Source organism: Frieseomelitta varia, unplaced genomic scaffold (genome assembly GCF_011392965.1).
Source record: "Frieseomelitta varia isolate USP_RPSP 00005682 unplaced genomic scaffold, Fvar_1.2 scaffold_185, whole genome shotgun sequence".
In the NCBI taxonomy this organism is placed as follows: domain Eukaryota; kingdom Metazoa; phylum Arthropoda; class Insecta; order Hymenoptera; family Apidae; genus Frieseomelitta; species Frieseomelitta varia.
This window is the reverse complement of record NW_025109583.1, coordinates 418,958-442,825: the sequence shown is the minus strand read 5'-3', so window position 1 is coordinate 442,825 and position 23,868 is coordinate 418,958. Positions and strand designations below refer to the sequence as shown.

The 23,868-nt window shown below is 36.5% G+C and overlaps 1 protein-coding gene across 2 annotated transcripts in view; it reads right to left on the bottom strand.

The window, feature by feature from the left end:
- Positions 1 to 23,868, bottom strand: part of LOC122539003 (neurotrimin-like) — a 222,907-nt gene that overhangs the window by 97,961 nt on the left and 101,078 nt on the right. The window lies entirely within an intron of this gene.

Genomic DNA, 23,868 nt, shown 5'->3' with positions numbered 1-23,868 from the left:
TTCATTTTATTCTTTTGAGTAATTTTAAACTTGATTGAAAAAATTAACTTGATTAGTGTCAAATAGAACCATATATTTTTGAATGCTTTGATCAATTTGTTTCAACGTTCCTTTAAAAAAAAAAAAAAATAGTAAAATATTTATCACGAAAAATCAATATATTTTAATTCAAAGTTCGTAAAAACTGTTAATTTTAATTAATAATTTTTACGAAGCATTATTTTATATTATTACATTGCACGTTATACATATTTGATACTTATTTTATATCGTAGCAGTGAACAACTTTAACTAATTATATTTAAAATATTAAAAATCAAAATTATAATTCTAATAATTTTATTTCTCGAAAAAAAATGATAGAGGTTTGTCTTATTCAGAAGGTAAAGTTCTCCAAACGTCTGTGCAAAAGTGCACAATCTAAAGAATACTAATGCATCAACCATTATATGATTCTATGTATAGTTATATGTCTATCGTATAGTTACATGTATGTAACAATAAAATAATTTCGAAATTTCGAGATAGCCAGCACAAATTATTGAAAATGCAAAAGACGTAGGTGAAATTCTGTTTGCCAATCCGTTACAGGGAATTGCACTCCACGTTGTTGTACAATTTGAGATGCGTATCTCCCTCTATCTCTCTCTTTCTCTCTCGTTTTTTTATAAGCTACAGTGAGACATGAAACCGGCGAAACGTAGATTGAATTCTGTTACAACGACTGCCGTGTTCGCGTAGCGTGTTATCAGTGTTGTAGGCAGGTTGTAAAATACTGTTAAAGGTAAATGTGGCGACAGGTGTCTGAACGAAATCGACTCTTTTGTTAGAAAAATGGGATCTCTTTGCCACGCATTGTTGTACATTTTTTCGAATCTATCGCCGTTTTTCAAAGAATCAAAACGGCCGTGTAATATCTGTCTATTTCTGCTGTATTATTACTTCCATGGATGGACGTGAACACGCCAGACGGAATAAACAAGAACGTATATCAAAGAACACTGAATCCGCCGCGAGCATAACTAACTATGTGAATTACTAACCAACATCCTTTTGGAAAAGTTGCTTACCAATCTTTTAGCTGGATCGCAATTTTAACGAACGAAGTATTGCGTGAACGATACTGCTATCGTCTGAAGCAAAACTTTTCACGGACGTTAATTAATTAAATGGAAAACAAACATGTACGTGTTAAATAATGTCTGACTCATCATCAGTGATTAGTAGATAAAATAGATACATTCTATATTAGATAAATATTAGATATATATTATATAATAGGCAATGTATTAGATATATTAGATAAGTAGATAAATATTAAAACAACGTGTACCAAATATAAAGTAGTAAATAAACATTTGGTCATCATTGTCAGTAGAAAAATCATTTATAGTTCAGACTTTGTATTGAAGACTGAAAATTAATCACGCAAGAAATATATATATTAAGAAACAGACAAATAACTACAAAAGAACATCTTTTCAAACCCTCACCAATTATTTCAGTAAAAATACGCGCAATCTGCAACGGAGGGATTCATTTCAGTATTAAAAAAAAAAAAAAGAAGAAGAAGAAAAAACAAGTGGAACGACTCTCGCATATTCTCCCATGACGGTAACATCGTATACGTTATATCAATTATACAATTCGCACACTGCCACGTGAAAGTTAGAGGCCGGTCAATTTTTCAACGCGAAATCACGCAGGCACCAGCGAGCACGACGGAAATAAAATTATTAATAATTCCAGCTCGTTTCGTCGATAGCCGTCTCTCCGCGCGAAATCCCGAAATTTCTTTTCGATTTAACATTATCCGACGATCCACGGTCGGATGCCCCGGCAGGATGAATCGATCGTTCCGCAGAGTTAAGCGGTTTAGCTGCATTTTTTATTTGGCTGGCAATTAGACGACGTTGTTACGTTGAGCATCATAATGTTCTTCGACAGAGGCCGCGATGCCGCGTGCTTGGATCAGCGATCTCTTTCGTAATCTCGACAGGCCATTCCGCTTGATTGGATTCACAATTCAATTATCGTGAGTCCTCGCGGTCGGCGATCGATGGAACACGGACCGGTGCAAACGAGCCGCGGGGCCATACAGGGAACGAGTTACACCCCGCCTCTTGTCAAGCAAAATGCGAACGAAACTGAAAAATTGCCCGATACGTTTGCTTTGCCGCGAATAACAGATCTTCCCTGCCTTTGTTTGTACTTTCGCCGAAAACGTTTGAATAAACACTGAACGCGGAACGCGATGGTGGTATCGAATCGTAGATGATTTTTAACTGTAGATCGCGAAACTTTGAAGACCAAGAAAGCACTTGATGCACATACGACAATGTGTAGAATATTTATTGTAATATATTATATGTCATATTATTGTAATATATACTATGTTCGTAGGAATTTAAATGATGAAAATGTGAAAATTCTGACTCTCGCGGTTTAAACAGATGATTTATTTACTTGTGAATATTATTTACAATCAAGTGAAGATATTGTCATTCAATTAATTTTTAGATAACAACACTTACCGAAATTAGAAAATTTATATAAATTATAATAATTTAAGAAATATATATCCAAATTATATTATATCATATATTATATAATATACAATATTAACATTATATTAGAGGTTAAAGCATATTCATTTTCATATGTTACTCTTTTTCGATCAAATTCCTAATACATGAAAAATCGTTAGTAATATACGATCTCCAATTATACGGACTATTTGTCCCAGTGTTCCTATAAACGGAGTTTCGCTGCGTCATTAAATGAATCGACGGATATAAAATACGTCTACATGTACAGAATATATTCACTAGCCGACGAATCTAGAAATTTACAAACGCGTAAAACTGCCTAGCAATCCCCAACGAAGGCAACTCCGCCGCGTAATTCCGTCTCTCTCGACCGCTTGCGCGCTCGGATCTAAAATTTCACGTTCGCTCTCCTCTTGGAATTACGCTCACTCTCAAAGAGCGAGAGAAACGTGGAGAAGGCGGAGAGGACAAACAGCGAAGAGTACAAGAAGAAAGTCGAGGTGACGAGGGCCGGGGAAAGGATTCGGAGATTCGCGACACTAAAATTTCACGACTACGCCGCGTGGAGGCAATTTCAGCTGATCGAGAGGGTTGGCGGTGGCTCGTCTTTGTCTGGCGGGGGCGAGAGGTTTTCGTGAGGCCATCGAGAACCAACGGTCGGGAAAATGAGTACCATCTCTTCCGGAACACGCACCCCGGAACAGATCCCAGCGCGGAACGAGGAATTCTCACGGCGGGGCCAAGACTTCCTCGAGTGACGAAAATTCCGTGACTTAGGTGCTCGCGGCTCGAGAGCGAGATTGCGGCGAGGCACCTTCTTTTCGGCGAACGCTCGGCTTGCCTCGTTGAACCTTGTAATTGCTGTCGAAGACGAGGCATTTATTGCTAGTATCATCCGAGCGAATTTGCATTCCACGAGTTTCTTAAAGGGAAAACAACGTTCTACTGTTTCACACGGAGAAGTTCGCGACTTTTCGTTTTATGAACTTCTTTCGTCTTTTCATCTTTCTTTCTCTTTTTTTCCTCTTCTTTTAATTCGATAGAAATCGAATAGCGATGGTTGACGAAGGATTCGTAATAAATAAATGGTGAGTTTCTACGCGTTCGCGCGGGGAATTTAAATCTGCAATAGACGCACAGGTTGCAGTTGAATCTCTGTGTACGAGTCTAAATTCAAACTTTGAAGTTATGTTGTGCTTCGGATAAATAACGACGGCCTCGTAGAGACTGATTTCGATGATGAAACCTCGTTATTACGTGCTTATATCACTCACAGCTGTCTTGTACCCAGGTGTACATTCAGCGGTCTCATTGGGAACTGTAACATCTTGAGTGTCCGCTCAACACACTCTCTCCGAGGAATAGCGCAACATTTGATGATCTTTCGTATAAATTATGAGATCGTAACAACGTAGTTGCTAGATTTCGCTAAAAGCCAAGCAATTTCTTCCACGTTGGATATTTTTTTAACAAACGTTTTTTACTTTAAACGACTAAAAAGTATCAGCGTTATTTCACATGGTTAATTAATGAGCAAATAAATATCACTACTCTCTGTAACACTTTATTATTATTAACTCTACCGCTTTCAACGTTACGAGCATCGAACAATATTAAACAAATACGTTGATATTTTTATGAATTAGAAATTATTAGAATTTGTTAAGAAACGATACATCTCCAGTCTATAAAATATAAAATATAAAATACAAAACATAAAAATATAATAAAAGAATATTCTCGCGTGTCTGTCGTACAGCATCAACCAAAGACTGTAGAAACCAAATTTAGAATACTATATCGAAAGTAACGTGATCGAGTTCGAGGAAAAGACATTCCGACGAATTAGAACCAATTGAAACAGCAACGCGTTTCCCCGCGAGATCACGTAACGGGATTGTTCGTTAATTAGGAAGGCTCGCGTGTTTTCTGCGGGCGAGACGAAAAAGAAATTCATCGAGTCCACGTGTGTCTACAGGTGTAATGCACGCGTACGGGCACGGGCAAATGTGATTAAACCATTAATTGAAAGTAACTTGCACGTTTGACGAACACCGGCGACAACTCGCTTCACCGGCGGCACGCTTAATTTGCTAAAGCTGATTCCGAGAATGCTCGTTTAATTAACAGAATCCGTTTCGAACGGCGATTAGAGTTTCGTAACTACGAGAAATCCACGCTTCGTGTTCATTCATGATGTTTACTTGTACATACGTTTACGTGTCTATTTTCTATCAATTACGATGAGACCAGTGCGAAAAGATATATCGAGAGTTTCCAGTGGATAATTGGTAAGAATTATAAAATACAAGTGTAGAATATTCGAGCACCATTACCAGCTTCTGCTCGAAAATTTGGAACGCGTTGAAATTTTAGAAGAAACGACGATTTCTTTTAAGGAAACGAATTCGTTTCATTCGTACTACTGAAAATTTTAATTAGTACATTTAAATATGAAATGTATCAATAATAATTTTAAATTATCTTTAAAAGTGTATTTATTACCCTTGTTTCTCGAAGAAAAATACGCAGAAGAAAATTCGTCTCGTCGATCGAAATTACGAAATAACACACACTTTTGCTTCTCTTTTGCTGAATGTATTACACTTCTCGATTCGTTTTCAATCTCGATTGTCACGGGCGTATCTCGTTGCAAATTAGCAAAATGTCAAGTGTCGATGTTGTTTCATATAATGCAAAAAACAAAAAAAAAAAAGAAATTCCTGTCTGTACTCGAATACTTCCGCGAGCACGCGCACCTCACCTCTGTGTATCGTCATTTAAAGCGTTCTGCATGCATTTCGAATTCACGTTTGTTCCTCGGACTAGACCGGACATTTCAATCATTTTGACAGTGTAAATTTTACACGGTCGACCTTATATCGCCGACAGAGAGGCGTTCGGTTGTCGCGACCGCTGCAACCGTGTAACATCGACGTTTTTATGGTCAGTCGTGTGCACCACTGACGGGGGAGCTGCACTTCTCTCTCAGCGCGAAATGAAACGCCGTAAAAGCGTAATGGACGACTGGGATTATTGTCTGTACGGGAAAAATAGCCGAGTTCCTTTTGTTTGCCAACCATTACGCGGCAGTTCTTTCAGTTATTGTTGCGAGGGAAATATCCCGCTAATTTGCGACGTAAATGTTTCATTTGCTTCCGATGCCACTGGTTTCATTTTACGCAATCGCAACCAGTGTTCTGTTTATATAATCATTTATTTAATTCTCATCTCTTCTCAATTACCGTTACTTGTACAGTGTTGGAAACGACATACAGTCAGTCGCAAAATCTTGCGTGTATGTATATCCACCAAGATTCAAATAATTCAAGCGGGACAAGTGCCTTGGACATTTCACAAGAAGATCTCAGCAAGATCTAGCGACTATGATAAAGCTAATAAAATTATCTGGTAATAATAATAATAATAATAATAATAATAATAATAATAATAATAATAATCGTGAATTATTTAACTCTCTTTTAAAATATTTCAAATTTATCTGTATGAAAGAATTGTACAGTAAAACTGTGCAATGTAACAATTGATGGTTTGTTACGAATTTTACTTTGATCTTTTTGAAACTTGATATAGATGACGTCGTATAATTATATATTGATATGGACTGTATACGATGTCGTATAATTATATATTGATATCGTCCGTATACGATGTCGTATAATTATATATTGATACTGAACGCTTGAATAAAAACTATTAAAATATTTATGTGAACACGAAAATAGTAATTTACAAGGTATTTTCTTGAACCGTTGCGTATTACATTAAAGAAAATTCTAGACCAGAAAAAAGCAAAATAAGCTAAACCTACTATAAGTATGATATAGATACTAGCGAAGAATACAAACGTATTCGTCTTTTCGCCCGAAAGGTAAATTTTGTGTGGGAGATCACGTAACCGATGTTTTAGGTAATTTCGTTAGCTGTGTGCCACGAGTATGCTTATTCTACTTTGACACAGTTCGATGTCGTACCGAAAACAACTCTTGGCCACGACGATTACATATTCATAATTAAATGTAAATTTAATGTTAGTATTGATCGTTCGTATTGATATTTGTCCGATGTAGTAATTTAATTAATAATGGATCCTCTTTCTCTCGGACGAATTCATTTTTACATCTCAGTGAAACGCATAACCGAACCAATACCTGCAAAATTCGCGTAAATCCATTCCAACGTTTCATCTGAATTTTTTTTTTCAATAGAAATTGAATTATTTGCCTGGTGACACAAAGAATAAAAATAAGAATACAATCGATTAACTTCCGTTAATTAATCCATACTTTCGGAACATCTGCCCTTCGTAATAACGAGATCTCTACAAACTTGGCGTACAACAGCCACGTGAAATTTTTTGCATGAGCCAATAAATTTCTATCGCTTGTTTAAACAACGTCATGCATCTTTATCCCTAAAAACAACTTCAATTTTCGTTTTTAATCATAAAAGTACGTTTTACGAGATATTACACTCTACTTTCTCGCCAAAGTGCGATAAAGTTTACCAATTATTCTAATCATACCAGCAACCAGCTGTCTGACCTACTTGTTACATCTTCATCAGGAAGAAAACGCTCGGAATAATATTAAGATGGATACCATAGAGAATCGTGAAAGATTCTTCCTTACTTTTGTTGCTACAACTATTATATCTGTTATATGAAGTTTGATTTTGGCACATCAATATCACCCATCAATCATTAATTATAACTATGTCAAAGAGAAAAAATAAATAAATGAATTATGTAACATTGAGAAATATGAAACACCATTTTATTGCGGCATTAACCTACAGTCAAAATATTCATGTGATTCTCTTTAATTCAAATTGAAATGAGAAAAAATATTTTGAAGATTTCTACAAACGTTTTATCGTTTTGTCCTTTAATATCTCTATTCGTTGTCAGTAATTATAAATAATAATACGTCATGTACAATAATAAATAAATTATTAGTATATATGTTTAGTGATTGATAAAACTTGCAATTCAATTGCAAGCCTTTGAACCCTTCAGTTTCATTAACCACTTGCGCTGCCAACTGATTGCGAACCATAACGAGTGACCAAATCGTATACAATAATTCGTCGCTTTCTTTTCGAACTCGTCGGTATATCACTGGATAAAAATTATTAATTAGTAATAAATTTATTATTTGTTTGCCTAGGTTATACTTAAATATATTTAAAAACTGAGAAAATATTGCAATTTTGAGGACAAAAAAAAAAAAAAAAAATTCTCGACATGAGTGGCAAATTATTCTAGCGCAAAAGGTTAAAAATGGTCCTGATTCAATGACCGGAGGATAGACATTCCTTAATTTTCGAAGAATTTTAATATATTTGTAATATATATATATATATATTATTTTAATATATTAAAATTATATTTAATATATTATTACAAAATAATTGTCCCAGAAATTAAAGCGTTCGTAATATCACGACAAGCTGTTATATTTCTCCACCAACGACAAAGTTCCATCCCCAAGTTCAAAATAAATTCTCCAGGCACGATACACCGAGAAATTTCGACGAGAAAACGATCTTCGTTGAAAACTGGAACGTTCGGACATGGTAGGAAAATCCGAAACCGAATAGTTTTTCTACTCGCAGCGATTATCGGCTGACGTAACGCTGACGGGAACGAGGGGTGAAAGGAGAATGTATCGACGAAGAATTCGAAGAATATATATATATATATATATATATATCAACGTCGTTCTTCGACTTCCAAGAGAGGCGGTGGCGACGAAATATTCCATCGGCCCGCGCGTTCTGGCCCCGGATGGAAAAAGGGCGGCAACCCTGTCGCCGCGTGGCACCGCGTCGAGGGGGGATGAAACGGGGACGCGAGGGACAGGGAAAGGAGGGATAAAAGGCCAGGAGATTAACGCATCGATTAGTTCGAACACGGTGGAACACTCTTCGGCACTTTGGCGCCGCGTGTGCACCCCGCACACGTTCTTTTTATTATTCGAAAAGCTTCTCCGCGTCGAGCCTTTCATCCAGCTAAACCGATGGGATAGAGAGTCAGCAGGCAGACTTCGGGTTCGGGTTCCGCGCTTAGGCCGAATTTTTCCTACGTGCCATTTCGCAGCACCGGCAAGTTGCCGGCGTTGGAGAACGCGCCCGCCCACGCGAAAATCCCGGCTATTTTAAACCTCTTACCCCGGCCCCGATCGATCTCTCCGATTCCGGACGGATGAACGGCGCCGATTTCTTTCGTCGCCGGCGAAAGGGGTTGCTGTTGCCGAATGGAAATGAGATTATCGCGTTGCACGGGATAAACGCGCGTATACGCGCAATTACAGGACATCGGCATTTGCAATTCGCTGGGAATTTTGTTGAAAATATACGGTATAATATGGGATAAAGATTGTATCGAGTAGCCTAGAGGTTTTCGAAAGTTTAAGAACAGTAGAAGAATTATTTTTTAATGTCCTCTGATGTCGACTGATATCAGTTTTATTTTTACAGGAGAGAACTGTGCTATTACTTCGTTAATATTCGTTAAATATTTAGCAAAGAGCTGATGCCTTTGAAATTTTGTAGAGAGAGAGAGAGAGAGAGAGAGAGAGTGAAAAAGTTTGTCCTGCCGTTACATCGTAGTAGAGCACAAGAATATTCTTCTTTTGTAAAATTACGAATAAGATGATAATACTTAAACATCGCACCCTGTATTCGCACCAAAGAACGCGTTTCAAGCTTTTTAAATGTAATTATCTTTTTTCAAATGGATAATAATTCATTGTTATTTTTTTAACAGGAGAATTGAAGAAAAACTGGATTAATAGTAAACATTTTTCCATTATAAATGTTAGACAAAATTTATTATTAACCGTTTAATCGAATGGACGCTCAAGTATTCTGTTCGTATTTGGCAAACATTCGCAACGTTAAATTAATTAAAGCCTCAAATACCGTGTACTGAGATGGTAATTTTAATTTGGCGTGGAGCGAAAAATTTCGCGTTTTCAATAATTTATTATTAATCGATGAAACTCATCACGCGAGACGCGGACACTCTGGCAAATAATGCGCGTTTAGATTTCGCTAGGTGGAATAGCGTTTCGAGGAGCGGAAGTGCTTTCGGGAATTTATATCGTTCGATCGTTGCACGTGTGTTGTAATAAAGTATTGCATATTGCATTGTTGCGTATAAGCTTAATTCAAGGGAAGCTATCAAATATACGATAAGCCTATAAATAACAGTATACTGCGACGTCTAACGTTGCCATACACGAGTTCGAAATAGAAATAGAATTTTCGCTTTGTACGCCGCACGTGATTTCGATTTTAAAATCATTTTATCATTGCCCACGTCTGTACTTTGATCTCTTCAAATTTCACAAAATTATAGAATCCAAACGAATCCACGACGATAAAGAAAAAAAAAAAGAAAATTGAACTCTGAAACGCGAATCGAACGCGAAGGAAATTGCAAATGTGACGCATGTACCCGTCCTCCGATCGATCAATCGATTCATCGCAATCTGAGAAATCGATTCCGCCAACGCATTCCGATGTATTTTCAATATCCCGGCAACGTGCGTAACAGATAGAAATTTCGATATTTCTTCGCGAAACACAGTCATCCAGTGTTATTTTCGCAGCGAAAATACCCCGGTGTAACCCCAATAAAAAATCGGCGACTATCGATCAACCGTCCATATTCTCGTCGCAGCGGTCTGCACCGACGATGAAAGGATCCCGACACGCGCGGCGTCGACGGGGCGTTTTGTCGGACAACGAATTCCATTACCGTCGAGCGTCCGCTTCGAAACGGGGAGGGAGGGAAAAAACCGCGCGCGTTCCTTTCGCGCCCTTTCATTTCGTTCACTACGATCTATTCGACCAGCCATTTTCCATCGGTGTACACAAAATCGAAAATTTATTTTTATTTAATCGCCTGGCTGATCGACCGTTTTCGCCTGAGGAAGGAGGGTGGTTCGAGGGTGAATTTGGGATCAATGTTTCCTCCTACTCGCCGAAATATTCGCACACTTGCCGACACCTTTTGTGAACATGCGTGTTACTTGTTTATAAAATATGAAACTTGTATTATATTAGAAATAATAGTATTGGTATATTGTACAATTCCTATTACGTGTATTACATTAGTAAAATTTTTGAATGATGAACTGGAAACATATATAGAGGTTGTAAAATATTAGAAGTATCATATATAGGGCGCGCCATTTAAATATCTTTATTATTTATAGTCTTGCAAGTGGAAATTCTCAGAACAAAGTTATTATTTCATGAAGCACATGTTACAGTGGGATAAATTGTTTTCTCAAAATTATTCTTCTTCTAAGATCTTTAGATCAATTCTACTTCAAATGGAATAACATATTCAGATAAAATACGTTTGACGCAATGAAATACGTACTAAACTATAGTTTTATCTCAAAGATTGGTTTTAAAAATATAGATGTCAAAGATATTTAAATGTTCCAATTTTCAATACTTGTCATGTTGTGTATCAATCTTTTATTAAATATATTTACAATAAACATTTTTTGCCCATTATTATATTAACGAAATGTCAAAATGTTTCCATGGGACACATATAAAAACTTTCTGCGCGAAGTGTACGAGTACTTTTACGAGCCGTTGTATACCGCCGATACAATCCGTTCCGTCGGAGCGCAATTTAATATATGCCAGTGGAAATCGCGAAATAATAATTCAAAGTGTATTCGAGCGCAAAGAAACGCATTAACGAATTCGTGCCTCGAAACGTTTCGATTTATCCGCTGCTGACCAATCGTTCAGGAATAGCCTTTCCCAACTCGTTCCGATATAATCGGTCACCGTTTCGTTCGTGTTGCAATTTTTATTTCATTCCTTGCCTCTAAATGATTTCGAAAGTTTCTGCAATCGTTACATGCGCATACTCTTCCTACTTTAATTTTTATTCTCGCATTTCAATTTTATCTTCTTTGAATCATTCAAAGAGAGCGGATAATTCGAAATTTAAATTATTTAGATAATTTTTCAGAATATTGGATTACTATTATTATTATTATTATATAAGTGAATTTTAAATAACAGTATAAATTAAATAACAGTATCAATTCACAATTCTTTCGCTCGTGTGACACGAGCTTATTAACATTTAAATTCTTGATTCTAGAAATAAGTGTCATTATAAATAATAGAGTTTCTCATATTAAGAAGTATTCAAATTTCTATTTGATACTCCATTAATTAATAAACCTGTCGTAATAGACCTCTAAAAACCTAAAACTACATGTAGAAATTATAAGAATTGTTTTAAGAATTAGAACATATTTTTCTAATACAATATTTCTATATGCATTTTCAAATTGATCTCAAATTTTATAATAATAGTATCAATCTATTATCAATCAATATAATCACAATAGTCTTATTAACAACTATAGTGTTATATAGTGTTATATAATATCAAAATGTTTTATCTAACATGTTAAATACCTACACGTATAGAAAGAATCTTCTATCTATATAGAGTGTCCGAATAATTTCGCGAGATACTACTGTCGGTTTTTGCTCGATGAAGAATTAAAAATACCGCAGCGTATTAATAAGCCGACGTAAAATGGTTTTTTTTCTTCTAGAATTAAGAGCATTCCTATCTCGAAAGTTATTTTTGTAAACATTGTTCGTAGTAATCGCTTCGCCAAGAATTACGCAATGAAAAAATTCTTTTACAGAATAAAGCAACTTGCTCTCAAGGAATCCCTTTATTCAAAGACTTTTTTAATCTCCTAGACTCGAGAGAAATTTGATAACTTCCCTCTCATTTAAATATGAAATCAATTGCTCGACCTCAACGTTATTCCTCGCGTAGCATTTACCAATTGTCATGCATTTGTTAATTTTATTTTACGTCGAAGAGTCGTCGAGTCGTAATTAATCGGTAAGGGCGAAACATCGACAAGAGAGGATAGGTTTATCCCAAAGTTTCGCGAGATGCATGGTCACGAAATTCAAAGTGAAATCAATACACTGTTAAAACGCGTTGTTGTTGCGTGTTTATGTCGTTGATAACTACGATGCCGCGATGGATCGTTGCGTTTCCATTCGCTTGCTTGCAACCGTTTCCTTTCGCGGCGTATCCCAAGGATCACGGGAATTAAATTGATCGCACAAATTGGGAACTTTTCTACGAGAGGCATTTACGTTCAGCGATACACGAAAGAAAATATTGCGGCTTACGACGCTTTTAAAATGATTACGCCAGCCAACGGATAAAAGAGACGGGCAGGGGAAGGGAGGAGGTAGAAGAAGGAGCACACAGAGAATAACAGTGTACCGAAGAAAGAGTGTACGAACTCTGACTCTGGCAATTTACGAGTTTAAAGCGAAAATGTTGGGGAAAATCCACGGGGCAAAGCCACGCGGAGCGAAGATCGTCTCTAACGGATGCAAATACTTTGCCATCCTTTTTTTTCGTTTTTCTTTTTTTTTTTTTTTACCACAACCATCAACATTCCTTTCCCTTCTGATTTTGATACCGATGAAATTATACATTTTTATTCTAAGAGGTAAGATCGTAATGCTTCGAGTTGCGAGCGATCGTTTCCCTTTCGCTCGATTGGCGAATGAAAAGAATTTTTATTGTCATTTATTTATTAATAGTAAATATCATCATTTATATTATCAATTAATTTATTATTATTGCTATATTAATATAATGACGATATTATTGTATTATTTTATTTATTGTTATATTATTGTATTATTTTTATTATTGTTATGTTAGTATAATGACGATATTATTGTATTATTTTATAATGTATACTATATATTGAATACATTATGTAATATTCTTAATTATGAATATTAATAATAATTGTTCAAAATATCGAGTAAAATAAGTTATGACGCAGGAAAAATTTTAACACGTATGTTCGTTTAATATTTGTATAATATTTAATATGTACAGTGGCTAAAAGCGCGTACCTTTATATTCCGATGAAGCGACTCTTTTTATTTTATTTAGTTCTACATTTCGTTCTCGCAGTAGCCAATTAAATTAAATTAAATGATACGAATACTTGAGTCTAATTAATTAACATATAAATGCAACGATGCGTAAATATGTTTTATTCAACTGAAAGATCCAAATCATTAAATTACTCGACGCCATCATGTTCGTTTTCAGATACTTCCGAATAAGCCCGGGAACGAGCATATATCATCCGAAAAATCCGAGAAAAGGTTGTGAAAATTTTATCCCTACCTCTAACAAAACTAGATAAATTTCGATTATGAAAGTTGTAATTAACCAATCGCAAGTTTAACTGTCTCAACGAAGGGAACATTTAATAAGTCACAGTCGTATCACGTTATAATTTCATGCTACGATCAAATAATTCCAAATGTCGTTGACGTTGAAATTTATGTTAAAACCGCTCGGAATAAACTAACCAGCCGGAGTAAATTTAACGAATCCGAAGCTTATAAATCTCCCCGTCTGAAGAATCTTCCAGAATTCGTTCGAAATCTTCTTAATCGGCCAATTTCTTGCACGAGATCGATTCGTGTTCCTTCCTTCCCCCCGACACACGATCAATGCGAATGCAAATTAAATGTAAATTCCAATCGATCGACTACCCTACAACCGGAACACGTAATCTTTCTTACGTGAAGTAGCACGATATTTAAAAAATTGAGAATCGATGAGCTTCTAATTACGACTTCTTCAAAAATTGACCTAACGAGAACACGTTCGTAAATGTTCTTTCATGAAATAATGTAAATAGACTGCGCAGATTTATGTTTTTAAATGGAATAGAGAAAGTGTTATACTTGATTATTATCAGATATTTAAGGAAGTGTTGTACCTTGGATTTCCTATAGTGCACTTTCTACAAGTACATAATAACAGCAAATTTCCAAATCATGGATTCATTGAAATTATAAGACTATGTTACATTTGGGAAAGCCATTATATTCATCGTTAAGATTTATGATAAAAATATCGGCGAATTATCACGATATTCCTACGATTTTCTTATATAAATTTATATAAGATTTATATTGAAAAATATTTCAGTTGCCCTGAAAACTGTTGAGGACTTTTAATACTTATGGGATATCAAAGACATCTCACGGAAATAATTCCTGAACACATAAAATAATTAAAAAGAACCTGCGAATGAGAAACACAGTACCATTTTCAAATCGACATCTCTCGTATCTTCGAAATTTTTTTTTTTTAATTTAACATCGCAAAGAAAAAAAGAAAAGAATTAAACACGTGATATTTCGGACAATACTTAGATACACTTGAAATATAAATTTCAAATTTCATTTTATACGCGCCCAGCTGATTTCCAAAAATCATCCGAATTTCGAAAATTTACCGGATAACTTTTCCGACCAGAGGATCCCCCGATCGAAGGACAGCGCGTTCTAACCGCTCGATTAAACTGCATTCATCAAACTCGCTAACGAGGACACGTGGAGGAACGTTCTTTCTCGAATGATTACGTGCATCCAACTAGAAAGTGTCCGCTCCCACGATTGCAACGCGCCGCCACGTTTCCTTCGTTGTCCTATCCTGCTCCTCCCCCTTGCCCTCAGAATCCCACGATTCGAACTACATAAGCTCTACTTACCCTCGCAGCCATAGTGTTGGCTTTGGTTTGGGGTTTGGTCGCGCCAAGCCGCGTGTTTGTGGTTTTGCTGTCGGTGCTCCGGAGTAGTCCTCCGCTGTATACGTGTGTACACCCACGGACCGTTCTCTGTGTTCTGGCGACAGGTTCGAACGGTGCACACGGAACGATCGATAGAACGACAGATAGATGTCCCGACGCCGATTCACCGAAGAAAAACGCGCCGGTCGGACGAATTTTTGTATTCTAACGAGATCCTATTAGGTTGGCGCGCACCTAAAATATCGTAGAGATTTCGAAACAAAGAATACCGTGCACTGTTGGGAAACTTTTTTCGTCGATAAAACGTGATAAAGTAGAATAGTTTTATTTTAACGATTATCGTATAAATCTCGCGATTTGAAGGTGACACGAGTAACAACCATGCAGGTTCAAGTTTGACTTTAGCATACCAATAGCATTGATGCTATAGCATAGATGCATAATTATAATAGATTATAACTATGTTGAAGAAGAAGAAATTCACTGTAAATCGTAAATTGTTAAATCGTTAAAGAGAATTTGGAAATTCACTATCACGACGCTGACTTATTATCAGTATTATCAGAAATTTTTTCGGTTACGAATTATTTTCAAGGAATTTTAAAATTAACAATTCTCACAAAATTTGAAATCCTAAAATAAGATACTGCAAACTATTTACTTCGATCAAATGTATGATGTTTTAATGTGCAATTAAAGTTTGATTGCAATAAACTGACATTTGATGCCTCCATGAATAATGGAGGCAACCAACAAGGGAATTAATTTAATAAGATTTGGCAGATTTGTTTGAATTCTATTGTTCAGGTAAGAATGATAGATTGGAGAGGTCTCCTTTGGCTGTTTGTCGAGATGATAATTGAAAGAGAAATTTTCAGAGCAATAATAGAACGATTTTTAAGGTATCTTGAAATTATTACACGAAGAAGATCCTTTCGTAGAAATGGAATCCGACGATTGTTCAACGACTATAAAAAGGAATGCTTTCTGAGCTACTCAAAAATATTATTCCCGTTCAAAAGCTTTTTTATTTATAATAACAAGTTGAATTAAGGCCACTTACGAATTTTCAATATGATTAACAAGATTGAAGAGTGAAATTTGATTTCATTTTGAATGAAATTCATTAATTAATAAAATCTGCAGTTAAACGATAATTAACAATTATAAGTTAACAAAGCTTGTAGTTAACAAATATGTATTACACCTGTACATATTAATAATTTATATGTAACTATACACCACATTCTACTGCAAAAAATTATTCCACGAGTGATAAAATTATGGCTCTTGAACGTGTTTCTATTATATTATATTATTTTTAGTATTCTGATTATATTATTATTATTAACCTTGCATCGTGAAAGAAAATATTGAAAATGAACAATATATGCTGTAACAAAAGCAAAAGAAAGAAACACGAACTATCAATTGTGCTAATACCAAGTTCTTAACATTTACACAATGTCACTTGACATTTATACTTTAATAGTTCGTGAAATTCGTTATTAAATTGCGTTATTAAATTCAGAATCTTCAATTTTACCAAAGACACGTAGGATGTTCGAAAATTAAACGCAATCCTGATTCGATGACCAAAGGATCTAACAAATCACGTATCAAACAGAGGAGCACCTATTTCCTACTAGCACTGTTCGAGGAACGTTCGTTCCCATCGCTGACTGTGACAGTCTGCTCGACTTTCACGCAGGGGTAACATCTTAATAATACAACCGACTGCCAGCCCTCCGGTTCATTACCCATTCCTGTAGAAGGGCAGAAGGAAATCATGGATAACGAACCTCTTGGAGAAGTTGACGGCGACGTCGACGCTGCCGACCTGTCCGCCAAGGATCAATTGAAAAATCGTTCGGGCTAATTAATTGGGGAATAATCTGAATGGAACTCAATACAGAGCCGGATAGAGAATCGTCTCGCGACGAAGAAGAATTCCGTGGGATCGCTCGTTTCGTCATTCAATGAAATAAATAACAAAGTAGCGGCATGGTTTTGTGGTAACACTCGCGTTACAGTAGAAAGTATTTTTCTTTTTTTCAGGGGGCGGGGAAAATTGCAAAAATTTACATTTACGGGGACAAAATAACATTTTGAGAATTAAACTGTTTCACAATAACAAAATGATCCAAAAAAAACAATTCCCTGTTGGAATGATTCCCGATAAATGGCTAGTTCAGCTGACGAGGCATCGAATTAATTTCTGCGTAATATTACTGTTATTATTATATTAACACTGTGCAGAATATTGCACATTACTTACAGTAGCAGAAGAAGTACGAAAATATTCTTTACCCAAAAACGTCACCCGAACGTTGAAAATTCTCGCTTAACAAATACCAAAAAACAAGCTGTCGGAGGACAATATGAATTTCATTCGGACGTTATGCGTGCGTAGGAAGATTTATGGGACCGGGAGAATCATATATCAGCTGCAAGTCAGGCAAACTGGAACTCTTTAAATATTTATCTCCTCGAGGAGAAATCGATGAATGACGTTACAAGGAAAAGAGGAAAAAGTCAGGCTGTTTGTACAGGATCGTTGTCGGAATCAGTCCGCGATATGTATCGAGCCTCTCGTCTAATGGGGGGATCTCACGATTTAATGATATTATTCCGCGATACTAGTTACGGCCTATATGCTACGCCGGACCTCGTAACACGGGAGGGGTAGATTGGTCGGAACGATCGACCTTTCCTACGGAAATAGGACGAGGAAGAGATGCCTGATAAGAAAATGTATTTTTCGATCCTGACTCAGGATGATTTTTCCGTCTGTTCCTTCGTTTTACGATTATGGTAGGAAATTGTCCGTGACAAGCGCTACAGACGTAGACGTCTCTCGTCGTATAACATGCATTACGTTCGATAAAAAGAATTACGCGTGGTACGTAAGTTTACTATAACAAATAGTGTTGTAACATCAGTACAATGCTATTAAATTGATGCGTATCGAATGTCTTACGCGATCAAATTTTAATCCAAGCTCCTTTAGAATATCATGAACTTAATCATAAAGTAATTAATATATCAACGATTGTACAAATTGTTAATTTCAGAAATCAAGGATATCTTGGAACCAAACTGTCGTAATTTCATAACTACAACCTTTCTTAAATGTTAAATTTGTGTTATGTCTCGAATTTATGTACTTCTTCCAAATCGAAGTTCGCATAAGAGATTCACACGAATATTCTAATTGAGTGCATGCAACGTCACGATAACGAAGCTTCATATTTTTATTCTGAATTTTCTCGACAGCATTGGTACATCAAAGTCAAACTTCAAAGAGACAACATTTTGTACACATCAACGTAATAATGTTATACTACAACGTAATAATGTAATAGCATGAGAGAAACAAAACTAAAGTATTAAAATATTATTAACAATGACACTTCAGTATTTTTACAATTTTCAACATTTCAATACTTTTTACCATTTTTAATATTTCACGGTGCAACGTTCATTGTCGTCGATGTTCCAACTTCCGATAGGATCAAGATACGCGACGATTTCGTTTCCAACGTTGAACAAGCTAATTAATATAATTAGCTATGGATTATCGATAAAAAAAAAGAGAGAGAGAGAGAGAGAGAGACAAGATGGAGGGCGAGAGGTGGGAGAGGAGGGGGTGAAGGGCGAAAGGCAAAGAATTTTCAAATTACGTTCACCTGAAGGTTTCACACGGCGCGGCGGAAGCCGATAAAGCTAAGAGGAAATTCCTCGACGACCGACTCTTCTCGCCTGCCTCTCTCGTATTGACTCGGACGGCGGAACAACGATCCAGGAATTTTAATATCTCGTGTTTAATGGTATTTTTCTAGCACGATGTATCCTCGACTCGGAGACGCCGTCCCGGCGACCATCACCGCCGCAAACCTCCCCGTGGAAACGAATAAAACCGGCGCTGATTCGCAAAATACCTGATGGCAAATGTTATCGATCGCGTCTGTGAAGCGTCGCGAATTTCTATCGCCGACGCTTAAGGCGTTATTGGCGCCGTTTGTTATACGCCGAGCTAGATCGGCGAAAGAAATTGAATTATTTTTGTGTTCGATTTACGCGCCTCGAGGTGTCCTCGATCGCGTCGACGCTCCACGTTCCATTTCTAGATCGTTTTTAATTTCTTCGCAAACGTTTCTTTCAACATCGTGTCGCGCAATGATTTCTCTTCTTTTTCCTTTGCATTTATCGGGCTTATTTGTTGTTGCTGATAAATTTCTCTTCCCGAATTAAACTATTTCACGCGTACTACAGTTTCTACAGTGTATATATTCAAAGTGGATATATTTCCTTCAAAATTTTATACTTTAGAACAAAATATAAAGCCGTCCACTTGAATAACATTGGTTTCGAGTGCAGCTACATGTACACGCTGGTTCTTCTTGTGTATACTACTCTTTGATACCTAATTATATCTTTCGAACCGTATGAAAGGTTGCAAAGCAGATTGCACTCCAGGAGGGTGATCTCTGAAAAAAAAATCGCTTCGATTCGTATCTCTTGATTTTCAAATTGAACTTGTGAAATTTTACGAACGCAATATGTATAATACTTTATTTGAATTGCGTTCGTAAAATTTCACAAGTTCAATTTGAAAATCAAGAGATACGAATCGAAGCGATTTTTTGTCAGATATCACCCTCCTGGAGTGCAATCTGCTTTGCAACCTTTCATACAGTTCGAAGGATATAATTAGGCATCAAAGAGTAGTATACACGAGAGGAACCAGCGTGTACATGTAGCTGCACTCGAAACCAATGTTATTCAAGTGGACAGCGGTTGAAAAAGGCAAGACAGATCCTCAGGAGTTGGAAGAGAGCTAGCGAGAAGGAGAAAGGAAACGTAGAGCTACTCGAAGGACTGCAGTGGCCGGAGAAAGGCACAGAAGAGGAAAGTTCGTCGGCCACCTGAAAAATTTCCATCCGCAGCACAGGGAAAGGAAGATTGAATTGCCATCTTCTGGACTATCGCCAACTCGTACGTCGCGCGGGAGGTCGTCGTGTCGTCGTCTTCCTGCCGCTTCTCGAATCTTAAATTCGGAATCCGCTCGGCGGGATCCTTCGACGCGTTTGCCACGCGATGACTTTTCTTTTCACCGCACGAAAATTTTCGAAACATTAATTTCACGATACGTCGATTATCGAAACGAGACGAAGTTTACGGATGGATTGAAACAGCCCATTGCGCGAAGGAATCATTAATTTTAAAAGTGAGGGACAGTCGATCACTGAAGCCTGAAGTACATCTGTTTATTCGACACAAAGATGGATTTTTTTTTTGTGGATCTTAATTGTTACCTTGTTGGTTAAAATTAGACCGTTTGTAAAATATTGACGATGTCTCTAACATTTAAATTAAACGAGAAGAAATGTCAATAGATACGAGGCCTATTTTAAAAAGAAATTGTAATCCTCTATCATTGTAAGAACGCTTTTACTAAAATTCAAAGAAAGTTACAATCAACAGCTTCTTGAATATTTTATGGATTTTCTATTTCTAAAATATTGACAATTGTTTGTACTCGCTTGGAAACACGTATATATAATTAAAATATTTATACGACGTTTTCTTTTTTACCAAATATCATTGCTGCAACTTTTGAAAGTACTACAACAGAGTCGAGATGAGATATCTCATGTTTGACAATTTCGTACTTATCTTCATGACTCGTGGAATGACAATTTCGAAAATTCGACATTCCCCGAAAATAGAAAAAAGACAAATTTGAACATAGGACAGGAACATTTTGCCAATATTTAGGATTTTTAGAAACTATAAAACAAAAGGTTGGATTCATGCGGAACGCTTCATTACGCGATCTGGAACCTCGAGATGTTAATTAATTGAAATTAGTTTGTTAATTCGAGAAGTCGTTACGATTCCCCGCGCTCGTGTGTTTGTTGGTTTCGAAGATGCAGTTACGATGATACTTCAATCACTAATGAGCAAGAGAAGTCAAACCTTGTGCATCTTAATTAAAGTTCCGAGTTCGTAAGCCAACAGCTCTTGTCAAGTACGCGAAACATAATGTTATTAAAAATAATGAATTTTCTCTTGTCCAGTGATCCTCGTAAATAGAAAAAAATACAAACTGCTCGAAGATATCGAATTAAGGTACCGAGCTGTGCTTACACTTTTGCCCGAAAGTCTTGAGACAAGTACTATCTATATTTGCTTCAAAACTGGATCGATAAAATAATAATAAAATAATATTTTATGATAAAATAATAATATAATAAAGTAATATTTGATTAACAGTATCTGATAAAATAATATTTTATACAACAAAGAATCTACGTCAATACATTAATAATTACATTATATTATAAAATACACATTAAACTTTAACAGATGTAATTTTCATCATCTACAATACCGAATGTTGAAAACTGTCTCGAGACTTTCCTGTACGAGATCATTCTTTTCCTTCTTCTACTTTAATCACTTTGTCTCGATCTTCCCCAAAATATAAGAAATGTTCACATAAATTCGTTAAACTGGTGGAAATAATTAAAAGAGAAAGCTACTACCTACAATAGAGTTCATTCCCTCCTTTGAGGGTGATTACACTTAATCCTTTCAACACTCCGAGGACACGTAATAGCACCATAAAGACAACGACGGTTTGTCAACGATCAGAGGGCGTGAAGTGATTCTATACTACGTTACACAAGTTGCCTTTAGCTCGCAACCCTTCTTACGAGTCGTATAGCACCCCTGTAGCAGCCCTTAGTGTCCCATGGAAAGGTCGCTTAGGGATCGACACCGCTAAACACCCGCTTAAACCGACCAAATCGTTTCCTTCAACCTTCCTGCTACTATGTTCGTTCGGTTTACCACACATCGAGTGGAATAATGTAATTACACCGAGTTTTTTTCTTATTCAAAATAGTTTCCTTATTCCTATGAATAAAATAATTTAATCTACGATTTTACGCATTCTCGCTCAAAAATTTTAGGCTAGGTTCTACGTATTTATTTTTTCACTATAAAATACATAATAAAAACTATTATACTATACTATTTTAGAATTTATATTGTTCATATATCGATATTCTTTTGAAAATGAAATATTATTTGGTTTTCGAAACAAATATCGTACTTTTATCGTTCTGTTTTAAAATATAACACATTTAAAAGTTTCACACGTAATACTATAGTATAATTCCGCTTATATGAACTTGTCAGGGGACAAACACTGAAAGAATTCTCTGTTCTACTAATGATTTTTCGTTCATGTAATTGGAAGAGATTGACCAAAATTTGGTTCAAATAAATGAAGTTCACGTGAACGGAATTCTATTGTAGCTCTAAGATTTTTGAATCGAAAAACACAAAGGGCCCTAGCAGTCTACCTCGATTAGTTCTCTGTGTACCACGGAAGACCACAGGGAGATGATCGACACTGTTAAACCAGTCAACTAGCACTCTCGAAGATCGACGTTATTACCCTACGATCATCCGGTTCGCCACTCACCACATCCGGGATCACACGAATACCGAAAGGGAAGTAATTGCTGTGCCGTCCACCTCGGCATCGTTACCGACGTAACCTGATATTATGATCACATTGTTTATATTATATTATATATATTTAATATATTATTATTATACATTAATATATATTTATATTATGGTCACAGGAATTTTCAACGTGCTGTGAGAATGCAAGAATAAATGGCAGGGTGCCATTTTTTTCCTCTTTAATTTCGATCGTTTCACTAACACTTGAATCATTATAGTTTGATCGCTACGACTCGTAATTAGAACGCAGATTTTTATAATATACCCTTCGACACGTCGTAATTTTCACAGATCAATGATCTGCACATCAAAAGTCGCATCAACCACGTTGCGCTGGCAACTGATTGCGGACCATAACGAGCGACCAGAACCGTGTACAATAATTCGTCGCTTTCTTCTCGAAACTCGTCGGTGTCACTGGATAGAAATTATTGAGGAGCAATAAATTTATTATTTGTTTTGCCTATTTTGTTTTACTTAAATATACTTAAAACTGTGAAGATATTACAATTTTGGGGCAAAAGAATTCTCGACGAATACCGTCAGAAAGAAATTTACGCGACAGGTGTTCCTAAAAATTCATAGAAAGGAATATTTTCCCCAGAATACCAAAATCCGATCACCAACGTCAGTGGCGAAGAGAATCGCATCGTTGTCCAAATACTCGTTTCTTCAACTGGGCAAAAATTTGCAGAGAACGCCCAGTGTCGGAGAGATCTCCCGCTGCGGATGCGAGAGCAATTAATTTATTTGCGCACAGGGTACGAACGCACCGAGTGAGAAAATTATTCAAGAAGACGGGTAGGATACGCGCGCAATATATATCCACGCTTCGTTCCGGAGGCTTGCCGGCGTTTCACGCGGCGCGGCGCGCCGTTTCGAATTTAACGAGCTCCTTCATTGATGAATCGCGTTCATCAAAGCGCCGCACGATTTCAGCCCGATCTCGTGATCTAACGACGCCGCGTAATCAGCACGCCGGTGAATTTCCGAGTCGGCTGCTGCCACTTACTTTGGCATACATCTACTTTAGCGTCCGTCCGTCGTGTCTCTATAACGCGTTTCCCGCCTCGAAACACTTACAATTGTGAACGCGT